Source organism: Sinohyriopsis cumingii, chromosome 18 (genome assembly GCF_028554795.1).
Source record: "Sinohyriopsis cumingii isolate HCF-2022 chromosome 18, ASM2855479v2, whole genome shotgun sequence".
In the NCBI taxonomy this organism is placed as follows: Eukaryota; Metazoa; Mollusca; class Bivalvia; order Unionida; family Unionidae; genus Sinohyriopsis; species Sinohyriopsis cumingii.
Genome location: NC_142978.1, coordinates 64,966,501 through 64,992,108, shown reverse-complemented (window position 1 = coordinate 64,992,108; position 25,608 = coordinate 64,966,501). Strand labels below are relative to the sequence as shown.

General features: G+C 41.5%; 1 protein-coding gene across 1 annotated transcript in view; it reads left to right on the top strand.

Moving 5' to 3' along the window:
• Positions 1–2,292: 2,292 nt before the first annotated feature.
• LOC149776809 (sialin-like) overlaps positions 2,293–25,608 on the top strand; it is a 76,727-nt gene continuing 53,411 nt past the window's right edge. Inside the window, exon 1 of the mRNA XM_089941511.1 lies at positions 2,293–2,310. The gene's annotated coding sequence lies outside the window, so the exon portion shown is untranslated. The remainder of the gene's footprint in view (positions 2,311–25,608) is intronic.

Here is a 25,608-nt window from a genome sequence, read left to right as displayed (position 1 = left end):
ATCTTCTTCCACCAAATGTTATGGCCGAGATGTCTGAAAAATGTCGTTAAACTACACAAAACAGAAACAATACCAAATCCATATAGTGTGCATGGCCATTGGCTCAAGTAGATTTTAACTTATCGATAAGGTTACGACGATACCATCCCTCATCCCACCCAGTCTTTTCCGTACTGCCATAGGAGCAATACGTATCTTACCTGACCGTAACGGTTTGCATACCGTTGTGCATATCTTGCATTATTACTATAATCCCAGTTGGTGTACACGTTACGCTGGGTGTCAAATTTCTCTGGCCTAGTGATCGGGTTGCCTGGTACCTTAAGTGTTTTTTTCCACGTGGTTCCATCATTTTATATATAAGGTGCTGGGGTGCTGAGGTGAAGAGGCTGAGTTGACAACAGTACATGTCTGTGAAAACGATAGGTGCTGTTCCTCGTGTCGATAGTCGATTTCTGGCACGAATGAATTATAACTATAGCCTATTTGATCTCGATCTCTCTCGATCTCTTTTTCTGACAATTCATCTCCTCATTTATAGTGATTCTCTATCTCTCATTAGGCTTTGTTGACAACTGGTTTTCTTTTCTTCATTAAAGGAGAGATTGTACGTGAATTTTAAAAAGACTTAAACTGTATGGTTAATACCTATGTAACATCAGCTACCCGACCTTACAGTCTACAAAATTGGTCTTGGCAGCAATCAAAGCAATTAACACTCCCAGTAACAATCAGCCATGCTTTAAAAATAATAACAGGACAGGTATAAATTTTAAATTTTGAAACAGACCATAAAATGATTGTGAGTGTGAATCAGCTTTTCATTGAAGATATAAATATAAGTTTTTGAAACGAAAATAAATAAAAGGCATTGATTACATACAACATAAATGATTCAACTATATTTGAAGGTGGGGTGGGGTGCTTTTCTTATGTAGTCAAGATTTATATTGTGTGATTTGTAAAGAAAATGGACGAGGAGACTAGAGAATTGTCTTGTTACGTAATGATTGTTTAAAACAATAACAACAAAACGTTAGGGATTCAAATGCCAGAATAAATGATATAGATGATTAGTACTCCTAATGCATGCTACACTTGCACGTAAATGTCGAAATAATTTTTAAACTTTGGACTGCGAGTTTTAGTTTTAATTACATTTGAAGCTCCATGTTTATATGATAAGAAAAACATCGCTTAGTTCGGGTCTAGTAGTAAGATGACACTGTTTCATTTCTTTAAGAGACTATCTTTCTTAAAAATATCGAATATTGATTTTTTAGCACAAATAGTCTGTATTTATAGCAATGCCAACATTAGAAACGCATATTAATTGCAGAAATGAATAAAAACATACATAATAGTCATTTAAACTATTTAACTTAATGTTTTCCTGTGTATTATGATAATTTTTCTATCATAACATTCTTCTCATCTCTTGCTATGAGAAGGGATTACTCATAAGTTAAGAAATGTCTTTGCCCATGGTTAGAGAGAGAGAGAGAGAAGGAGGAGTTCATGCTCTCTTAACAAGGGTGTTACCCAAAACGGTGTAAATACGGCTACGTCTTGGGGAGTGTGGTACGGAATCGCTGTAATGAAAAGACAGAGCTGTTCTGAATAGAGGAACTAACTTTTTTATCTAAATAATTGATATTTATATATATATATATATATATATATATATATATATATATATATATATATATATATATATATATATATATATATATATATATATATATAATACTACATTCTAGTGATACACCTATAAAGCCTTTATATTTAAAATACACGAACTACATATAAGATTACACTTTTCCATCGAGCTTTCGGATTTCATATATTTGTATAATTTCTGCCTTTTAGAATGTAACATGGATAGTTAAATCTCGATTAGCTTCATGATAGACAATGAGTATAAAATTCAATAGTTGCGATTAATGCAACAATCATTTTTTTAAAGAAATGTATTTTACTAAATTTAAAATAGAATACTAATTTGGAATAGGTTACTAAACATCACTCATTATTACTTAAAGAATCTATTATTTCTAAATTAAATCTAAGCATGAACTTTGTAGAGAATTCATCTTTTCCAATACTACATACCACAAATACAATTAAACATTCCGTTATATTATAATATAAAATAGAAAGATCTTTAAAAAATGTTGGAAACATATTAACTTTACTAAATCTCAAATATTAATAAGTTCCCATTCTTTAAAGAAGTTTGCAAACACAGACGATTCTTACCTGTAAGGAAAAGACAGAGCTGTTCTGACTCGAAGAACGAACTAATTCTGGGTAAGTCTTCACTCTATTTATATGCAGGTTTTGTCTCGGTCATTTCGGATCAGAACAAGGCTCGCAACCTTTCCCAAGGAAACCGTGTAAATCATCTCGCTTAACTCATCCATTATTAATAGATTAATTTGCCTGTTTAGCAGCTTCCCACCTAATCTAAATTGCTGACCTTTAGATACAAGAGAAATGTATTTTATAGATTTCTACACATGGTCGTAAAGCGCGGTCTTTATAAAATACATACAGTTGTATTACACAAATAGATAACATTAATTTCAATATATTTTAGTGGAAAATTACCTTCAATATAATTTAATGACAAATTAATTTTAATACAATTTAGAGAAAATTTCAATCTTAATACTTTTACTCAAAAATTATGTCCTAAATGTGTATCAGATCCCACTACTTACAGATGTGAGCAACGTCATACCATTTTAGTGGGCGCCATATCAGTACTACAATATGCATCAGATCCTTTTCAAGATCACTAGCAGATTTGAAGCCTCAGCTGTCTTACATTTATCTGAATGGAGTACATGCTCACGGTTGTTCTTATACAAGTACAAGAGAGTGTATCTTGTAACGTCACAACAAAGGTACACACAAATCATGAATATAGATACCGCCTGAAACCTTATTTTGTCCATAGCCTGGATATTCCAAAAGATAATCATATATCACATGTCCTTTATAATCAGGTGTACAATCTATAATAGAAGTTGTAATCCAATGAGGTTGCTGATAATGTCATTCTGAAAATGGTCTAGATTTACGATGAGAGGTTTTGGACAGCTTGTTAATTACGTAACTTCTTTATCATGGTATATTGCATCAAAACATCCATTACCCGTGTAAGTAGTAATATGGGACGATATAGGGTCTATGAGAATTAGCATTAAAAACACCCCTGGGACGATATAGGGTCTATGTAAATTTAACATGGACAAAAACCCTGGGACGATATAGGGTCTATGGGAATTAGCATGGACAAAAACCCTGGGACTGTATAGGGTCTATGTAAATTTAACATTAACCACCCTGGAACTGTATAGGGTCTATGTAAATTTAACATGGGAATTTGGGACTGTTGAGCATCAAATGGAACAGGGTCGGGACCCTATTTTAATAAGGTCCCGACCTGATGGGTCTATGGAAATGGAACAGGCGAAAATTGAAACAGGGAGAGGTCTCTATTTTTTTAAAAAAATAAAAAAGGGGTAGGCAATGAAAGTCAAGGTCTTTTCGAGATATTGGAGTGGCCCTGAAAAGGCCCTTTGGTTTTCTTCTTCTTCTTCTAATTTCTTCTAATTTCTTCTATTTCTCCACCAGCTTCTTATTTTCTGTCCTACAATTTTTCTATTCATTTCTTTCTTTTCTTCCTCCTTTTTCTTCTTTTTCTCTTCTTTCTGCTTCTCCTCCTCTTCTTTCTTCATCTTCTCATTTTCTTCTTCCTTTTCAATTTTTTCGTTCCATGCTCTCATCCTTATCCTTTCCTCTTCATCCTCCTTCTCCTCCTTTATTTCTTTCAACAGATCACTGATGACCTCCTTTAGTTTTCTTAAATTGTTGATCTCCATCTTCACTCGATGGGGACTATAAGAATAGTGATCCTCGTTTAGGTTAACTAACATTTGCTCCATCATGCCCAAATTGTCCAGGACGTCTTGCAATTTTTTCATTTTATCAAGGTGGTTCGAAGCCATCTTCTTTTTTATTCTTTGTAGAATGGTGCGAAGGACGAACGTTGTGGGTTCTTATACGAAAAGTACGGACGTGAAGGAAAACATCCCCTAAGACCCGAATCTTATATTACCTAGATCATCACTTAAAACGCGGGGACGTGAAGGAAAACATCCCCTAAGACAAAACTTATATTACCTAGATCATGACCAAACAACGCACGGACGTGAAGGAAAACATCCCCTACTTTTCTCTTCTCATATTATCTACTATTCACATACACGAAACAGCAATAAAGAAACACAAAATCTACCATGCACATACGCAAAGCATTAAGATCAAGTCCCAATAATCTACTATCCACACTAACCTATGCTAGCGCTTATAAACACACATACACTCACACTAGTAAAAAAGAGTCAGTGTTTATATTCAAACTACTCTACATACACACATTGGCAAATGGATTACTATATCTTTTCTAGAGCATTGGGTAGCCCTGAAAAGGGCTGTTTGTTTTGAACTCCAGGGCACCTGGTTAATGGTTGCACCTCCCCGGCCTGGCACCGCAAACGCATCTCCGACTCCAATCTCCTTTCACTCGTTTTGCTGGGAGTGCAGAGGCGGAATGAGTGGCTTCAGAATTCCAATCTTCTGTCTCTGGATTCTGAAATTTCCTTGTTGTGTCTGTGGTACAGCCATTCCTCTCTCCTTTTCCTCCTCTTCTTTTTTTCTTATCTCCTCCTCTTCCTTCTTTCTTCTCTCCTCCTCTTTCATCCTTCCTTCTTCCACTATAGCCTCTGCGGCCAGCTCATTCAGTATGAGCCTGGCATATTCCAGGTGCACATGAAGTTCTAACAGTTTCGCTAGCCTTCTGCTCATTCTCTAGTGTTGATCAATCAACAAGGTAGCTAGACTGCCGAGCGATTTTCAATGTATAGTTAAAGCGCGGACGTGAAGGAAAACATCCCCCAGACCCAAAACTTATATTACCTAGATCATCACTTAAAACGCGCTGACGTGAAGGAAAACATCCCCCTAAGACAAAACTTATATTATCTAGATCACGACTAAACAATGCGCGGACCTAAAAGAAACACTCACTCACTTTTTTATGCTACCGATCACTATTCTAAAAATTTTCATTAATCACTTAAATATACTATCCTCATACTCAAAGCAATCAAATCAAAACCAAAATCTACTCTCCACACACGTCAAACAGAAAAAAACACATTATCATTATCTACTACCCACACAAACGTACTTGATCGCTTACAATCGCAAACACATACAATCACACCAGAAAAGAGTGAGTGTTTATATTCACACTACTCTACATACACACATTGGCAAATCTATTGTTATTTCTTTTCTAGAGGTATGGGTAGCCCTGAAAACGGCTGTTTTTTGTTTGCTATGGCGATCTTTTATATTCTAAGAATGCGACGTCCTCTGACGATAGGATTTCTGACGATAGGTCTGCTTCTTCGGAAAGAGAAGAAGAACTCTTTGGTGTCGATACGACAGTCGACAAAGCCTCTGTCGGGTTCAGGTTGCTGCTGCTGCTGTTGTTGTTGCTGTTGCTGCTCTCTCTGCTGTTGCTGAAGCCTGTACTTCTCTGTCCATTCTTCTTTCTCCCTGTTAATTTCTTCTCTGAAGAGCTCTTCTATCAGGTCTTCAGTGACTTTTAACATTCTCACATTCTCTATCTCTTCTGGCTTCGGTATCAGACTGTGTCTGACCCTATGCAAATTCACGTAGGCTTCGTTGAGCTTAGCTAGTTTGGAGCACATCTTCGTAGGAGGATGAGTCGACAATGGATGGTTAGACTTGAAACAACCCCGGTTCTTAAAGTCAAAGCGCGGACGTGAAGGAAAACATCACTACACGGTTTTCGAGTCGGAACGTTCAATGAGTGTCATAAGAGGGATAGTAAGAAGTCAAAGAGCATGAATCAAGATTCCTATAGCCAAACAAAACACAAAGGCATTTTTTTCTTCAAAACACAACATTTTTATTCAAAATCACTTAACACTAACCAACAACTATAACATTTTTAACTATAATCAAACAATATAGCATCAAACATTTTTTCAAATCACAAACATTTTTTTCAACTAACACATTATTTTGGACAGGGCTGACAACGTTGTGAATGAAATTATGATTTCCACTGTTGGAAGTCATTAGGCCATTGATGGACACTACGCTTCCAAGCTTGAGACAAAAGACCAGTATAATGGTCATAAAACCATCGATCTACTTTCACATCGTTTCTAGAAGAAGAACGAGGATCAAAATGAGTCACTAAATGTTCTAAGGAATAACCCAGGCTGCGATGATGCAGAAAATACACACAATATTGTCCACACACCAAGGAATCTGTGCCTTTTAATTTCACAGTATTGAATCGGGCGGTCTGAGCATTTCTTCTCATAAAGTCAATGATATCGTCTTCCAAAGGGGGTAATCCATAGGAATCAAAATATTCCACACATCCTTCTTGAGGAAAGTAGACGGCTACCCAGTGGGTTCCTGGGAGATGACTGTCGTCCGTGTTGATCACATAAGCTTGATGGTCTTGAGGTTTGCGATGAGGGAGTTCATCTTTAGCACATACGACAGGATTCCAAGAAGCAGTGTACGAACTGTGGTTCAAAAGATAATAAAGTTCCCAGGTATCCATTTATTTGTGTGGTTTTTTTCTATTTTCTTCTTCTTCTTCACAGGTAATGATAAGTGATCAATTCGATCCTGACGTTTTGCTTGAAAATGTCTGACAAGTAAAAGGCGTTTAGCTCCGCCTTCTTACTCTGGTCAAAGAGAGATTCGATGCGACGGCACTCCAGAGACGTTAATGAAGGAGAAGAATGTCTATCCAAGCCTTTATACCATTCATTCAACACCAATTCTATCTCGATGAGACCCCAAGCTTTGTCCAGATATTCGTCCAACTTTTTTTCCTGACTCAACATCAGACATTTGTCGTGGTTTTAATTTGACCGGGATGATCGTTGTGACATCCATAGCACTCTTCCTTGATCAATTCTTTCATTTTATCTGCCAGGACTGTAGCAAAACAGGAGACTAAATGGGTTTCTTGTTCTGGCCATCTTGACTTCATCATGACAACTTAGTCGTCTTGGGATTCTTTTTCTTCCACGATCTCCTCACATTCCATCTCCAAAGTTTCTCCAGTAGGTAAAGAGGGATAACAGTCTTCCATTGTTTCTAATAGTCTAGAATGACTTCTCTTAAACTGTTGATTTCTATGGTATTATCGAATTCTGCATACAGGATGACGTTAACTGTATTGTTTGCGGGTATTGGCTTTGAAAACTGAAGTTCCACACGAATCTGACTGGATTTTATAGGGTGGAAATGTCCCTCGTCGCGCCTTGGTCTGGAGTGAAATGAAAAGCCCATAAAGCATAGCCTCCTGCATAATCCTCGTACGTAATACCGTGACTGGTGTTGGTTCCTAATTGTCCGGTAGCTTCGTACAGGTTCAAGTACGATCTCAAGTAATTGTTCTGGGTAAAGTCAGGTTCGAAAGGTCGGGTACACAAGGTCTTGCCATCGCGACTGACTTCAATTTTGGACACGTCGTAATGTTGAAAGTTGAAAGGTTTTTCCTGGTAGACTCTGTTGAAGGCTGAATTCTTGACGATACCAAGGATTAAACGTTTGGGTAACTGTCCTTGGAACAGATGATCTTCGATCATGGATCGCAGTCCGGCAGGAATGGTGAACGTTTTCACTTCCACTCTTCGTATCGGATACTTGGCGCTCGTTCTGCTAAACGTCTGACTGACGTCGTTTCCCACTTTAGGTAATACTTCCACGCGTCGCACGTAGAGTCTGGCTTCTTCGATTTTGGTTTTGTAAGTGGAATTTTCTGCAGCCATCAAATGGAAAGCGGCACAGGAACGATTCAGTCTCAGACGGATATCCACTCCGTTCAGCAAATACGTTTCTTGTAACCACATGTCCAAATGCAAGCGATCCATCAGTTCTAAACTACGACTTTCACGAATTTTCGTTCGTCGTTCTACAAATCCCGTTGGATTTACCTCATTCCCAACTAGTGTAATGCCGTTGAACTTAGTCGCTTTGTCAGGTTTCCATACCACGCAAGCATCCAGATGAGTGTTCTTGGCTTCTTTTCCGTACGTCAAGAGATTTTCCAGGTACGCTCGGTAAGGGTAAGTATCCATGCTGCTGCTGACCAGTTTGTTATTCAAGTACAAGTCCACTTCGCTGAACAAGGAATGCATGAAATTATTGACGGGAGCTACTGCATCATCGTTGTTTATGGCATCGTTGCTCGCTTCGGTTACTTTGACTTTCAGGTACAGGTAACTTCTATTCAGATCGATGTAATCTTCGGGTTGTCCTTTGATTTCAAACTCGATGGGAGCTGAATCCGTCAAAGAGGAAACGGGGTGAAATTCCACCCATTGGGATTCTTGCATCGTCATCATGGTGGGTGGCATGGTAAACAGATCCAGTTCCGACTTGGAACAAGCGCAAGATTCTCGGTGCATCATTTTTTCTGTTTCTCAATAATTTAATAATCGAAAACGTCTAAGTTTCGAACGGTTCTTCTTTTCTTTGTCTTTCTAGCTTTAGAAGTGTGAAGTCTGGTGAAACGGTGTTTTCTTCGTCGTCTCTTTCTGCCTTGTCCTTGCTGAATGCCTGACTCAGTAGCGTGCAGGGCATTTATAGGAGTTTCTCGTCGGCCTAAAAGGTCTTTACCTGTTTGCAACAAGATATTTTTGCCTGCCCTCAAGAAAGCTTCTTTGGGGTTTTGTTTGTCGATGATGACATTTTGGAGAAATTCTTTGCCTTGTGTCAGTGCGGCATCTTTCAAGGTGTGCAATCCGCGTGTCACCATCGGTTTCAACACCGGAGCCACCGAAAGAAAGGCTGATTTCAACATATCTCCTAAACCGTGTCCTCGCTGACGAGCAACGCCTCGGTACACTGGATACATGACTTACAACTCGTGAGAGAACCGTTTTCGAAAATAGAGTTTCACCGTGACTTTCCCTTTGGTGAATGAAATATTTTGTCCCAGATCTCCTTTTATAGCAATGTTGACCGTGTCCAAATAAGACTTACTGACAGGCAAATAGTGAGGATGGACAAATTCGGGGTGAACGTTATAAGTGTTTCCACCTTCCTCGGCAGCGTGCGTGGCAGAATCCACTTTGAAAGGAATGACACGTAGTAATGGCACAGAGGTGTGTCCCACCACGTTATACTCCACCACATCGGAGTACACAAACATCAAATTCAGTCCTTGGTTCAATTCTACCGGGGTAAGAAAATACTAGACAAAAGTATCGTTGTCGTAAATGACTACTAATTGGTTTTGTTCTTGTTCTACTTTCTTCTTCATCTCCATGTCCCCGCCCAACGTGGCAAACAATTCAGGACAAAATAAAAAAGACATGATTTTACCCCCCTCAGGAAATTTCGTTAGGAAGCGACGAGCTACTTTATGGTACTCCAGGGTGACACTTTTTTGGGCATTCTCCAAAGCTTTCAGAAACACGGCATTAAACCTGGAAGCTATGGTGCTCACCAAATGTTGACCACTAAAATAATAGCCTGGAGGAATGGACAAGAGATAGGTGGTCCACTTTTGATTTTTTGTGAAGGGGCTTTTATGTTATATTTGACATGGGTATCCAAGTACAGTTGCATTTGTTCGTCATAAACTTCCACCTCAAACTTGTTTTGACTGGGAAGGACATTGAAGACTTGGATCGGGTGAATGATTTCCACTAAAGCCGCTTCCCAATGGGCTTCGTGATCTAATTGTATGGCCTGCGGTAATTTGGCCATGTAACAGCACAACCTGCTGTGGGGAAACACCTCCATGGAACTGTCACTGGGTAAGGTTAAGTAAAATTGGTTTTGGTGACTCATAATTCCAGAGTTCTGTGGCTGTCCGAGGGGTAACTGGACGTCAGAGGAGTATCTCCGCCCAAAATGGGGTTGTTATTGTTGTTGTTGGAGTGGTGACTGACACTGGCACTGGACACAAGGTTCCCGTTGTTCCCGTTCGAGGAGAATTTCAGGGAGGGATTGGGAAGCAGGTAACCGATGCAACTGCTCAATAAAATGGTCCACAATTGCTTGCCTTCTTGTTGCAAACTCAAATTGGCAATGGCTGCACCGATGACACAATACACCACGAAGATTTGGCAGAAAAGGACGATTTGCGTTTTAGGCACACGTTCTCCACACCACACCCACAAGGGTTGTTTCTGTAAATCTTGCAGAGAAGAACTCGGTGTAGGAGTGGTCGCAGTCGCTGAATCTGTGTGAAAGGGCATGATGGACACTTCTTTTTATAGTCGATGACTTGCGAAGCGTCGATCCAAGAATCAAAACTGGATGGATATCCTTTCCAACGTACTTTGACTTCTTTGACACGTCGTTTACCTACTTTACGGGTTCTGCGTTCGAGAATGCTTTCGATGTCGTACACGTCGTCTTCTTTTCTGGTGACACGTTGTAACTAGGGCAAATAAAACGTTCCTTTTAACACTTCTCCGTTCATGTCTTCCAATTTATAGACGGCAGGATGACGGCCATGCACTCGTCCAGTGATACGAAACAATTCGGTCGTCCAGTTAGGTAAGTAACCTTTGTCGAAAGTGCGTTTGGTTTTGACAATGCGCACCCAATCTCCTACGGCCAACACTCCACTTTTCTTGGGGACAGCCCTCGTCGGGGACGTACCAAACAGGCGCTCAAACACCAGCACTTCGTTCTCGGGAGTCCCTTCTTGCGGGGCACGTCCGATGCTTCGATGGTAAGATTGGTTGTACGCTTGCACCAGGTGCGGTAAGATGTCGATGTACTTCACAGTGTGGTGATGCGCAAAATATTTCCACATGCGTTCTTTCAAAGTGCGTTGAAAACGTTCCACGATGCTGGCTTTGGTTTCGGGATTCTCGGTGGTAAAAAAATGAATGTCACGTTTCTTTAATTCTTTTTGGAAAGCTTGGTTCAGAAATTCGATGCCTTTGTCCGTTTGCCATCGAAGAGGGTGACGACCACTTTGTTTCAACACCCGTTGCAGGGCTCGCACTAACTCGCTGCTCGATTTGGAAGTCAAGGGCACGACCCAGGCAAATTTGGAAAAGACGTCGATGACACAAAACAAGTATTTGCAGCCGCGATTGTAGCTGGCCAAATGAGAGACATCGGCTAAATCGGCTTGCCACTGATGATCGATGCCTTCCAAAGGGGTAAAATGCTTCCACGCTGGACCAACATCTTCTTCTTTTGACGAAGGGGGATTTTCTTTTGAACCATTTGGCGAAGAACGTGACGATGCTTGCCTAAGCATTGTTTCTGGTGTTTGGACAAAGGGATCGTGCCTTTCAAGACGTTCAAACAACATTCGTACACGGTATCGATGACCTCTTTGGAGGCCGTTTGAATGAGCTTTTATCGCAGGGGTGGAGAAGCTTTGGACAGGACAGATAACATGTCCCCATGTTTGACTAAACGTGGAGGCAGTCCTTTCCTTTTCTTTCCTTGGGGTTTAGAAGAGGAATGTTTTCTGGAGGGTGACATCTTTGCTTGTGGGTTCCAGGACATTCACCAAAAATACACTAACGTCGATGACTTAACACACGCCTTTTTATCTTTTTTGGGGTACTATCGCTTTGTCATAAAGGTGACAATGTTTTTTCCAAAATCGCCAAAGAATCCTTCCCTTTGTTGGCGCCTCTTTTTCTTGGATCGACTGTATCTTTTCTTAGGGTAACGTCGATGCTTGGCTAAGCGCTTTGTCGGATGACGATTCTGCCTTTGTCAGTTCCTTTTTTGACTTCTTGAAGGTGACATCTTTTGGAAGTTCACTGATACCCCTACTTGGTTGCAGGCCTTTTTTATACTGGAACGCGTCGCCACTGATTGTCTTCACGTCGTATCAACTTCAGGACAGGCAGAACGCGTCGTGCAGGGGTACGTAACGGACTAAATCGAGCCAGTTCTTGCTTGGACAAATCCAGTAAACTCTGAAGCATGCCCTATCTTTCTTGGACTTTGATTTTGGGAGCAGGTACTTTGTGAGCAGCGGCCACTGCCACTAAATTGGAGGGTCCTGCCACTGGGGAAGTTCTTGGGGTCATCAGCGGAGAAGTTCTTGGTGTGATCAACGTCTCCAAGTACTTGGTGTCATCAACGGGGAAGTGGATGAACCTGAGGCTGCCGCAGACGCGGTCACCGCCGTTGCAGGTCGTGGTTTGCGAGTGTAAGGTTGCGTCCCGGCCGAAGTGCCTCTCTTGCGACTAGTTTTCTGTGGGCTTTTCTTTTCCTGGGGACTTTTTCTCTGCTTCTTTTTCTGGGGACTTTTCTTTTTCCGGGGTGGTGACTGGTAAGAGGAGGGTCCCGCCACTGGAGAAGTTCTTGGAGACACAGGTCTCCTTGGGGACCAGGTCTTGACACAGTGGCTCTTTTATTCTTCTTCTTGGAGCTTCGTTTGACTTTTTTCTTGGGGAGAACTTTAGGGGCATTAGGATCCCATCTTAAGAGAGAGCGAATGATGACCCCTCCTAGAGTACCGCTCCCTCCAGGTTTCAAAATGATTTGTTTTTTGGTTTGAGTGTCGATGCGCGGATCGGCCAGTTGGGTCAAAGCGACTTTGTTTCGATCAAAAAAGCATTTGGTTTGATGAGGAATCTGAATGATCCCTTGCAGTAATTGACGTGCTGTCACCGTGAACCATCGTAAGACTTCCTTGAGACTAGCTTCTAAAACACGAGCCCGTATTTGTGGGTTTTTCTCTCGACTGGTGCCATACAAGGCACGAATCAATTTGACGGGGAGATGTGACTGAAGGGACGTCATGTTGACGCTGTGTGAGACAGACGAAAAGTGTTTGAGGTTTTTATAGATGTTTTTTTGGTGCGGTTAAGTCGAGGACAGAGACGTGTACAGGACAGGCCCTCCGTCTTGGCCCTAGCGGTGAAACAATTGGGTACGAAATCGCAAATCATCGGGGGTCCTAGGTTTCAAATCGACGAGTAAATAAGCGTGTGGAGTTTGAGTGGCATCGTCGTACGCCTGAGTCAGCCAAGGCGTTCCTAACTGTTTAGCTAAGACTTGCACTTGCGATTTATCTCGAGGGCTTTTAAACAAGACCACCTAATGCGCACTGAGACTGATGGTGCGATGGGCTTTACTTTGTCAAAACAAATTTTGGGTGATGTAAACGACACGGGCATTACGATGATGCCCTTTGCGCGTGAACCACAGTTTAATTTCTTCTTCGTCTTCTCCTAACATGTCATCGAAAATGACCAAATGGGTTTGACGGGAGTCAGAGACGATTCCGTCGTCTTCTTTAGGAATGCCTTCCACAAACACGATGGAATCGCCTTGACTTTCTCGCAAGAGGCTGTACGCCGATTGCCACTCTTTGTAACACCACACGATGCGTTGAGGTGGTCGATCGATCAAATGATGTTTATGTTCGATCAAACGTTTGACGAATTCGGTTTAAACATGAATACGAAAGACAAAAATACATAAAACCATTAACGTGGAATAAAAACAAGTTTCTGTACAACATGTTTTGGGTAATGTTCTGACCAGTTCTATAGGGGGTAAGGTCACACAAGTGTCCTCCCGAAAGGGTCTTTCAGGCATGTCCACGACAGTCCTGTCCTGGGTGACGGGTTCTTCTTTTTCTTCTTCTTCCGGCACTGTCACTAACACTGTTTGAAAAGTGACTTTTTTCCTTGAACAACTCTCGTGCATACTGGGCCACTTCTTGGGTGCAAGCCTCAAAACCCCCTTTTTTCCATGCACGGACATCTGTCCAATGGGGGTGTAAGTCACAAGCTACACACACATAGTCATACACGTCTTCGGTAGCTAAAAGTTGACGAATCTTTTTTTCCCGTAGAGGTCGAGAAGTATCCAGATGAAAACGCAAGGCTTTGAGCAAAAGGAGTCTTTCGTGAGCATTTAAGGACATTTGGGTGGTAAGTACTGTTCGTAAAGAGTCCACAAGGAATCGGCTGTAGACGAAATCCCAGAAAACAAGTCACTAAGACACACACTATGCGTCGTCCCAAACTGATTGGATACAGTTCTTGTAATAATTGATGGTAATGATCCACGGTTTGAATATGGTCAATGAGTTCCTTCCACGGAATCTGTTCAATCACATGTGATAAACGTCGTGGCATGGATTCCTGTTTTTATAGTCTCTTTGTTTCGGAAGCAATACACGTACTTTCTAGCCAGAGATCTTCGTTCTCCAGTGGGAAATTTAAATGCTCCAAACTGTAACCTACAGTTCAAACTTCGTTTAGAAGTTTCCCCTTCCGCTAAGCAGATTCCACGTAATAGACCTTTGTAATACTTTAACACGTCTTCCTCAATTTGTTGCACTATGTGAATCTCGAAGTAACCAAAATGATGAACATTTCGATCATTCACTAACTGAAAGTGTTGAACAAGATCTGAGGTGGCCGATCGATCAAATGATGTTTATGTTCGATCAAACGTTTGGCGAATTCGGTTTTGCCTGAACCGCTAGGTCCAGCAATGAGCATGTTAAAGGGATGGCGAAGATACAAAGCCTCCCAACTGGCACGATCTAAGTGTTCGTCGATGACTTTGACAGTAGAGGAAGAGGGAGCAGAGACAGCAGAGGTAGCCATAGTGTGAGAAATGTCACTTGTGACACGAAAACAAACAAGACAAGAGTTTATATACTTTTTTCAGAACACGTTTATTGAATGTTTTTTTCAAACATGAATACGAAAGACAAAAATACATAAAAGCCAAAAGCTTAAGTACAAGAATAAAAGGCACATGATAACCATTAACGTGGAATAAACACAAGTGTCTGTACAACAACATGTTTTGGGTAATGTTCTAACCAGTTCTATAGTAGGGAGTAAGGTCGAGAAGTGTCCAGATGAAACCGCAAGGCTTTGAGCAAAAGGAGTTTTTCGTGACCATTTAAGGCCATTGAGGTGGTAAGTACTGATCGTAAAGAGTCCACAAAGAATCGGCTGGTAAACGAAATCCCAGAAAACAAGTCACTAAGACACACCACTTGTCAACCCAAATTGAATGGATACAGTTCTTGTAATAATCGATGGTAATGATCCACGGTTTGAATATGGTCATTGAGTTCCTTCCACGGAATCTGTTCAATGACATGTGACATAAGTCGTGGCATGGCAGCCTGTTTTTATATTCTCTTTCTTCCGGATGCAATACACGTACTTTCTAGCCAGAGATCTTCGTTCTCCAGTAGGGAATTTAAATGTTACATACTGTAACCGAAACGTCAGAGTTCGTTTAGAAGTTTCGTCTTCCGCTAAGCAGATTCCACGTAACAAATGTTGGTAATCCTTTAACTCGTCTTCCTCAATACGTTGCAGTAAGTGAATGTCGAAGTAACCAAAATTATGAACATGTACATCATTGGCGACCTCAAAGTTTTGAACAATGTCTGACCACTGAAACAATTTCTGACGAATCAGTTCTCTTATACCATTCAGGTACCAGTGGTTCAAACACCGGTGACGTAACGGATGCAATTGTTCTTTCCGTTTGACTTGTATTTTGATCAGCTCTCGGTAAATGCGTTATCTCAACTCCATAGGCAAAGCACGAATGTTCTCTTGTAAAGTATCCATGAATAGGTCATACTAAATCCTCTTTCTGACACAAGAAATGTACCATTTGCACAGACAAGGTTTTACTTCAGTGTCGAATTTAAATCGTTTGATCACTAATTTACACATTACAATTCGTTCAGAAGTTTCCTCTTTCACTAAGTTGACATTGTGTAAAAGATCTTGGTAATTCGTTAACTCTTCCTCTGGAATTCGATGCAGTAAGTTTACAATGTAGTAGATAGAATCATCAATAGCAAACCAATCCTTTTTAAAACTAGGGGGTCGTTGATCAATGTCTGTCGTATTCCGACAAACGCACAGGGAACGAATATTCGTCTTTCACGGGTTCGTTTCGATGAGGGTTGTGTGACATGGACAGGAATTTGCTCAGGGCTGGATGGCATCCGTAGGGAGGTAAACGTGAAGGTGGACATCCACCTTTAAAACGAAACCCAGTAAAGTGTCCAAGAGGACAAGCGGCAACGCTTTCGCAACCCTCAGATTTGACACGCACAGCATCACTTTCCATGATAGGGGTAGTGACACTAAAGTTCCCATGATTCTTTACGGCATCATTAAGGTCACAGCGTACAGCATCGCTCCCATCGCAAGGCTCACAATCGCATTCTACTTCAGAGGCCCCAAACTTGAATTGTGTCTGTCTGAACTTGTTTTGTGTTTCTCTGAAAGTATTCATCTAGTTCGCTTGGTCTTGGTAGTCACAATGAACTATCAATCTTGACCATAGCCTCTTTTTATACTAGTCTCAATGCAGTCTCAAGCTTGTACATCGTTCCTTTTTTATGTCTAGTTTTGGAAGGTACCGCCTCTAAAGTACCGTCATAATTATACCGTAGTGTAATGGGTGGAAAGGCCATAGAAAGGTAAGGGCAGTGCGGAGACCATCGAGTATGTTCCAGAATAGCTGAATCTTTATAGATACATAGATCCATTCGTAACTTCAGTCCGCAAGCGAAACACTGTACTTCGCATCCCAATCCAGACTCAGGTCCCAAGTAGACAAATCCTGTTCTAGCTAAAACATGCGAAGAAGGTAATCCTTCCCTATCCGTAGGCAATTTTTGAAACGTGTCCAATCGACGGCCCAATCACAATAGTAGGTAAGAAGACTGGAAAATGGTAGGGTTTGAACTTGGAGTTCTCATCGGGTTTCTCACTCGATTCTTGTTGTGGCGAAGTCATGCATCTGGTGGGTGGCTATCCACTTACAACCAATGTTTTATACCGACATGTCCATACGGTAAAGTGAAGTGATAGGGAAGTCGCACTCGCTTCTAGTACACGATTTGATAGACTTTTTCCAACGGTCGACTGACGATGTGGTGAGTGGGTAAACATACAATCTTGTTCGGTTGATAGGTGGTCACTTTAAAGTGGTCATCTTTTCCAGAGTGTAAGGCTTCTTTCAATACGCCAAAGTTCACCACTCGACTGGTACGATAATTCAGAGTCAATCCTTTCACTTTACACTTCGTGTGCACTTCTCCTTGTTTGTCCCGGTATTCGTAGCCGTAATTTTTAGGACCGCCACTGACGAAACTTAGAATCTTGTCGCCGGGGTGCTCGTCTGTCCAGGCTCCTAAACGGTCTCCTTCGATGTCAGGGTGCTGTTGACTCGGGTGATCGATGTAAATGCAACTGTCCGTGTCAAAGTACAGGACGCGTTCCCCTAACAGTTCTAAAGCTTCGTACAGTTTTAAGCGAGCATGAGCTGTCACGTAAGCCGCAATGATGACATTTCCAAAGGGGTCGTCTTGTACAAAGTCCAGATCTTCTTCGTAATTGACTAAGATCAAATTCTCGCGAACAACGTCTACGTGTTTCATGAATTTGGTTTTGTCGTGAATCATCTGGAAATAGCGGGAAGGTTCGGTCAAATATTCCGTCTTGGGTAAACACGGTCGTTGTGCCATTTTACCCCACAAGCAATTTAACATCACTTTGGCAAACGATCGCCTGCCTTCGTTTTTCTCGATCTGATCTAAAGTAATGCCTTCTTGTGCCCAGTATTTCTCTTTGAATGTCTTTTGGTCTTCGGGAGTGTGACACCAGGACGGATAGCCACTGGCTTCTTGCTTCAGTTTCAAAAAGGCATCCACGTAGTCTGCGAAAATGTCTTTCTGCGTGGGGTCACCCTTGTGGTATTGTTTTGTCTTAGGAAGGTGGCAAATTTCGTACACTTCTAACAGTTGGTACCCCATGTCCAGAGCTTTGAACAATTCTACGGTGACCCACGTCCCCGTCAAGGCCCGTTCTTCCTGCGTGTGCTGGCAAGGTTGATCTTGGTTGCACGTTTCGGCACAAGTACGGCACAAAGGAAACATCAGTTTGCCTTGACAATGGTGAGGTAAGACGGGATAGTATAGGTTCGTGGGAGACAAAACTTTGCACTTGATCAAGCCTTCGTATTGTCGAATGTTTTTCAGCTCGATGTGTTCCGTTAACAATTGCGGGTGCCCTGCAGGAAAGCGACAATATTTGCACACGTAGGGATACAGCGAACACACGTCCAAGTATTTGATTTCTTCTCCTTTCTCTTCGTCGGATTGGTACAGCAAACAGGTGGCATTGGTCCTTCCTCCGTACAAACTATCCCTCGGGTTCAGGGGGTCCATGAACTGGTAACTTTCCACGAGGCGTTTAAACTCGGGATCGGTGTTCAAACGGTGATCGTATTCGTGTTCCCACATTTCCACCACTTGGCATCCTTCCTGTTCTAACTTTAGGCGTTGCTGACAAGTGACCTGGTACAAGTCTTCCATGGTTCGTTGTAAAAACTGATTTTTAGTGCCACGGTCAGGGTAATAGACGGGACATTTGTGAAATAAGCCGTTAAACTCGTACACGATCTTGGAGTTTTCTAAGTACCAGCCATCGACCGAATGTGTTCCGATGGTCTTTTCGCCCCCTCCGTTGCGGGCATGCTGAATCCACTTGTCTTCCTTGTCGCACAAGTAATGTAACCAGCGTAGGGCTTTGACCGAGTATTGACGTTTGACATACTTGGTTGTTTGAGGACTGATGACAGCCACGGTGTTTTCAGGCATGAATCGTTGCCGGTACACTAAGGAACACGCTTTGGCAATGGTGCAAGCTTCTTTCAAAGGATCGACCCCTCCGTGTTCCATGAACAGTTCTCAAAATTTTCCACAGCATCGCCGTAAAATATCCACGTCGGAACGACAATACTTTAGCATTTCTTTCTGAAAGTAGAAAGAATCGGAAGCGTGAGCCTGGTACCAAGCGTAGAAAGCTTCTCGTTGTTCGGTACGCATGTTGTCAGGGTCGTAATAGTGAGGCTCAGGCAAATGAGGTAGAATGGCGTGTTGATTGGCTTCCGTAGTGAAAAAGTGTGGAAAGTAGCCTTTAGCCATTTCTGTCATTCCAAACGTTTTAGGCATTCTACTCAAAGGCATGGCCAAATAGCTCATCGAATCTTTAAACTGCACTTGTCCCACTTGCATGAAAATGATTTTGGCTCCGTTCAAAGTGACTTTAGGACGTTCGGTGCCATGTTCCGTATAGTATCTGAGAAGAAACTGTCCATCGTATCCGGAGAAATTGTGAACCATCACCGTAGCATGATGATGACAATCTCCGTAACGTTCGATGTCCTCTTGGCTCCACGTCTTGTCGATGGGGTCTAAGACCCATCGGGCGAAATCGGCTAGCGTGTTCGGTCCCCGAAATACTTTTTTACGCCCTCCAGGAATCTTGCTGCAGTGAGGGCAATGACTGAAGATTGGTTCTTGAATGCAGTTCTCGCACGCTTGATGAGCCACGCAGAAATTAGGAATGTGAATGCCGGTCTCTTGCATGCATTCGAAATCGAAAAAGATGAAATTGCCTTTCTTCTTGTGTCCATCCTCTTTCTCTGGTTGGAGTTGGTATTTTTGCACATAGCATTTGTGTTCCAAGTCCACGATGTGGTGACAAATGTGACATTTTTTCTTTCCTCGACATACGTGAAACTTGGCACTATTGGTAAGTATGCCTTGTCCACACGTAGGGCACACAATCTCAGCAGTTGACAAGCACATTTCTTCTATGAACCTTGCGTCTTCAAATGTTGTTGGTAACAGGCATGGCTGACAAAAGTGCGCAGACAAGCAGGACAATGCACTCGTTCTTGTCCTTCGTTCAGACAGGGTGGAGAGGCCAAACATCCTGAGCATTTCGATCCACAATGTTTGTGTTGCTCTCGATTATTATAACCATAGTCACATTTCTCACAGTAATAACCGTATCCCAGGAATGCGGTGATACTGGTAATGGTATTGAAATGGTCATCGTGATGATAGAGGTGAATGTATGTTCCATCTTTAAAGTCTTGGCCTCGAAACAACAGAGGCCCACGCACTTCTTGAGGGTGCACTTTCAAGATGTAGCGTGGAGCTAGGATATCTTACAATGTTTGCATCTCAGGAATGCCACAGGGTGTGTCTGTGGACAAGTCGGCTTGTTGTAACAGGAGTTCTGCTTCACTTCGTTGTTTGGCTCGGTCCGATTGTCGAATGTTCTCCCAGTCTCTTTTCCATTCTACCGTGTCGTTCTTGTTGACATAGATTCGTCCCACCACAATAACCCTGGCTAAACACATCTGGTCTTGAGAATTGTGAATTTGGAGGAGGCTACGCTTAATGCTGCGAAGGTCGTTCACCAATAACATCTTTTTGCGTTGTCCGGTCCCTTGAGGAGGAGAGACGTGGGTCATAAACAGTGTGGCTTTTCGGTCGGTGATGTCAAACTGGTCATTGGATTGTTGTACGTGTTGAATTTTGTCCATAACTTTGGAAGGGGTCAATTCTGCAGGGCTACTAAACTCGATCCAAACAGGGGATTTCAAGCCGTCGTGTTGTATGGAAAGTCTCAAGAGATCGTCTTCTTTGGCTTGACTTTGTCGCTTGAGTGTGGTGAGCAAAGAATCCCACATCTCGGTGATGAACCCTTCTGCTTTCTCTAACGGTACGTCGGACTTGAAATTTTTAAACTTCACCCTGTACGTGTAAGCCGTGATTCTAAATTTTCTAGAGGAGCGCTTTTCTGTCTCTCGAATGGAATAGTACTTTTCAGGGTTGACTAAGGGTGGTGAACTTTGTTAAGAGGAAGACTCTCTGGGCTTGAATTCTGGTTCACTCATGTCCTCTTCAAAATCACTGGCATGAATTTGTGCCAAGACTTCAGCTCTGGTACGAGGCGATAGATCACGTTTCTGACTCTTACTTTCTTCTTCTTTCTTCTCAAATGAATTGGATCATTTCATCTTGTAGCAAAAAGTCAAATGACTAAAGTTTAAACACCACGGACTAATTTATAGTCATAGCAGACCAGCGTATATAAAGGGTATGTGCCTTGTCCTTTCACTATTCATTTCACTCTCAAACCGAGCACAACGATGGAAGAGACTACACAAATCGAACATTTCATCAGAGCGTTGCGAGGGGTCATTAGAAAATTTTCTTCAGACCAGTCGTCGGACTACTCACCTTCCTTTCGAGATAAAAGTCAAGATACTTGCTATATCTGTCAGAAGAAAGGGCATTGGTCTTCAGAGTGTCCAGACCGTCAAAAAAGAAAAAAGGGGTTAGAAGAGACAAAAGTCAAGATACCTGTTCTCATTGTCAAGAAAAAGGACATTGGTCTCCAGATTACCCAAAAACGAAACAAGAGGAGTCAGAAGAAGAGAGGGATTCTTCAGAGGAAGAAGAAGAGGAAGAAGAGGAGAAAGAAAGCAGCCAGGTAAAGAAAAAGAAACAGGAGAAGAAAAGAAGAAGGGAAGAAAGTGAGGGGGAAGAGGAGGAAAAGACTGTGACGGTGAAGAAATTTAAAAAACAGAGAGACTAAACAATGAGACAGAAGAAGTGCATGAACTTTTTAAAGTCTTATGTTGTGAATTGTGAATTGAATTGTAAAACTTGTACCAGAATAGAAAGTCTATAAAACGTAAGTGTTTTTGGGTTTTGATTTTAAAATAATAACCTACACTCACGCACACTCATACAAAGACACGTATAATTGGGTGAAATGTATTTTTTGAGTTATTGGCAATTGAAAGTCTATCTCTTTTCGAGAGACATGGGTGGCCCTGAAAAGGGCCTTTTTGTTTTTGGTGTAGGGTGAGTTTAAGCAATCAACTTTAACTGTCTTAAGCCTTTGCCACGGCCAAGGCCTACTTCTGGACTGCATACTGTTGATGATGATTTCGTTGAAATCACTAAGGGTGGCACGGTAGGCTTAGTCACAAGGTTGGAGTGTTTAGCTCGGGAAGGTCGTATTCTCTTCGGTCGTGATAAAGAAGTCTGATAAATTTGTTTCAGACTTCTTAACTCCACTAAAATGTCTAACAGTACCGTGACCGTTTGATTTTCACACCCTTGTTTCTTTGCTACTGCTACTTCTTCTTGTTGTTGTTTTTTTCTTACCTCTTCTTCTTGCTGCTGTTGCTGTAGGAGAAAAGCTTGCTCCGCTTCCTTTTGTCGTTGTATAAATTCTCCAATTCTTCTTTCTGTCTCTGTCTAAAATTCTCCACGTGTGGTAATGAAGGAGGAGGTGGCGAAAGTTCCGGAACAAATTCTTGCGAGGTAAGAAAATCCACAAAATCCCAATTAACCTCTTCTGAAAGTAAGTCCGGGTTCCCTTGGGTAGTCTCCACGGTTGGTGCACCCCAATTTATCGTTTTCTGAGTTTCCGTCATGTTTAAAAACGGTAAATTGACTGCGCACAGGCACCAGCGAATCTATATAGACCACGTGACGTCACAGACTGCTCTCTTCGGATTGGATGTGGGCTGACTGAATTTTGTAACGCGTGTTTGGATTGGTCAACGAATTCAATCCGTTTCAATCCTTCCTCTCCCTATAAATAAGTGCAGTTCACTGCATTCCTTCACCTGTTCTCGGCGCCTCAACATGTGGACCGACGTGCAATCTTCCACGCTTGTATCATCCATGATGTTCCGGACGGACATACCAATGTATGTCCGATCCAAGTGGACAGTTGTCCATAGGACAGACACCAGCCTATGGATACGTAGGATCTATGTGGAGAGGCAAGGATGCCTCAAAAGAGTTTTAGTATATGGTCCTACAGTTAGGCGAAGCCTAAGGACAAGAAGAAGTCACAGATGCCCTTTATGTTAATATACCTTAATATTAACATAAAACCAAAGGCCCTTTTCAGGGCCACTCCAATATCTCGAAAAGACCTTGACTTTCATTGCCTACCTCTTTTTATTTTTTTTTAAAACAATAGAGACCTCTCCCTGTTTCAATTTTCGCCTGTTCCATTTCCATAGACCCATCAGGTCGGGACCTTATTAAAATAGGGTCCCGACCCTGCTCCATTTGACGCTCAACAGTCCCAAATTCCCATGTTAAATTGACATAGACCCTATACAGACCCAGGGTGGTTAATGTTAAATTTACATAGACCCTATATCGTCCCAGGGTTCTTGTCCATGTTAAATTTACATAGACCCTATATCGTCCCAGGGTGGTTAATGTTAAATTTACATAGACCCTATATCGTCCCAGGGTTTTTGTCCATGTTAAATTTACATAGACCCTATATCGTCCCAGGGGGTTTTGTAATGCTAATTCCCATAGACTCTATATCGTCCCATATTACTACTCGTGTATATTAACCGCTTTTGATTACGTAAATCTGGTTCATTGATATAATACCCACTCATGTTCATCACCCTTGTCTGTTTCCCCAAAAGATATATTATACTAGTCAATTATATCTTGTTAATTACATAACGCAATGACAATAGTATATTATCCCACCCCTATCTCCCTCCCTTTGCAAAATCTGTCACCCCATTAAATTATTTAACTGTACCAGTTTCACAACAACTTAATTACTTGAATGGAATTCAAAATAAAGGTAGAAGTTCTCGTCACTATTCTCCCTGTTACTGTAGTAACTATTATATTAACTCTAAAATAAAACTGACTTTAAAATATTCGGCATGATGTTCACAGGACATGGAATTATAGTTTTATTTTTGTAGAAATATAAAAGATTGAGAGTTTTGCCACTTGATTGTTACAAACAGCACAACTGCCATTTTCCTTATAAATAAGGCAGCATCCCTCTATAACGATCATTACTTTGACTTGTCTGGAAACCTAAAATACCTACAAAAGATTTCAACAAAACACTTATTTGTATTGGTACAGACAGTACCTTGCAATACAAAAAGAAGACTGGTATGCTAGAAGACAACACAGGTTTCACTATTAATGCAGGCAGGAAAGCTTTGCTTTTGTTACAATCCATAATGATTTTGGCCCACAATGTAGACTAAATAGGCCATAAATGTAACGCACTGGTGTTTCGTTTTGCTTGTGTATTATTTGCGTATCAAGGTTTGTGACTGCACAAACAAAATCTTGTTCAGGAACTTTAATGTCAGAATCACTTAGGCATGAAATCTCAGTGAAAAAATGTGTGTTTATGATATTTTGATATATTACTGCCCGGGACGTAAGCCAACTTTCGTGAAAATGCACGCAACGGTGCCTACACAGATCATGTTTAAAGAAAATGTATATATATAGTCACTAAAATGTAACATTTATGTTATACTAATTTATTGTAACGGTCTTGCAGTGCTCAGCAGGATGTTTACATATTTTAAGTCCCATGACTGTGCAATCAGTGATGTACGAAACGTAGCCTAAACAAACAAGGTGAATATTCGTTGATGCCTTTTTGTTGTTGTTGTTATAGGGTTTGACGCCATTTTTCAGCACAAGATAGGCTATACATGGCGGCCAGTATTAATGGTGGAGGAAGAACCCGGGAAAACCCCAGAAAGAACCACCGACCCACGAGAAGCTACCGGCAAGCTTTCTCACATATCCACATTGGCCGAGCCCGAGACTCGAACCCACGCAGACAGAGGTGAGATGGCAGTGATCCGTGACGGAGAGCGCTTTAGACCACTCGGCCACTCGGGGCCCCCTTCGTTGATGCTAACAACGACTAACCACACCGAGGGTGTAATATACGTTCTCCTGCACATTAGGCGAGTAAGAATAATAATATTAAACAAAGAACACAAAAAAACACAACTGAAACGTATTCATGTAACATGACTGAACTGCGAAAATTCCTGAAATATGGTACAAGCACAAATATGAGCCCAACCGACGGACGAACGGACAAGGTAACACAATATGCCCCCACTACCATCTTCTTTGTCAGGCATAAGTAATCATACAAACAAAACAAATAAGTAAAATCAATGTTTGTTTCAAAGGAACGTAAATGCCTTTTACTTTTTACACGTATACCAAGGAAATAATGCCAGTATTATCATGTGAGGTAACAAAGAATGTTCGTAATTATGTAACATTTAAGTCATGTTGTACCTGCAAAGTACATTTGTTATTCGGATCCTAACTCCCCGATTTACCCTTTCAGAGGGCACACTGAGTCACACAGTTCGTTGGGCTACTTGAAGTAAATGCCTACCATTACCGTTTTGCCACTAAATTACACCTTCTGGGTCCAGATATATGGGTTACGCTTTCTCGGTATATCCTCCTCCCAAAATCAACAATTTGTTTTCTCATTTTTATGAAAAACAACAGCTAATATTCTAAAAAGACGGCTTTTACGTAACTACGACATAAGAGTACGCTTGTCCGTAGACTTGCATGCACTTTCCTTACAGTATTAATATGTTATATTTATGGCAGCTGTTCTGTTTCCAAGAAACAAGCTGGTTCTACTTTCAAACCTTTGACCTCGGATTTCATTGTTATCATTCGTGTTTATTAGAGAACCAATCTACAGTGCATTATAGGTCTAATGGATTTTGTACAAGAGTACAATAGATCTGCTTGAACTTTCGTCACAGTATGGGTATATTCTATTTCTAGAAGTTGCATGGCTTATGAGAAAACAG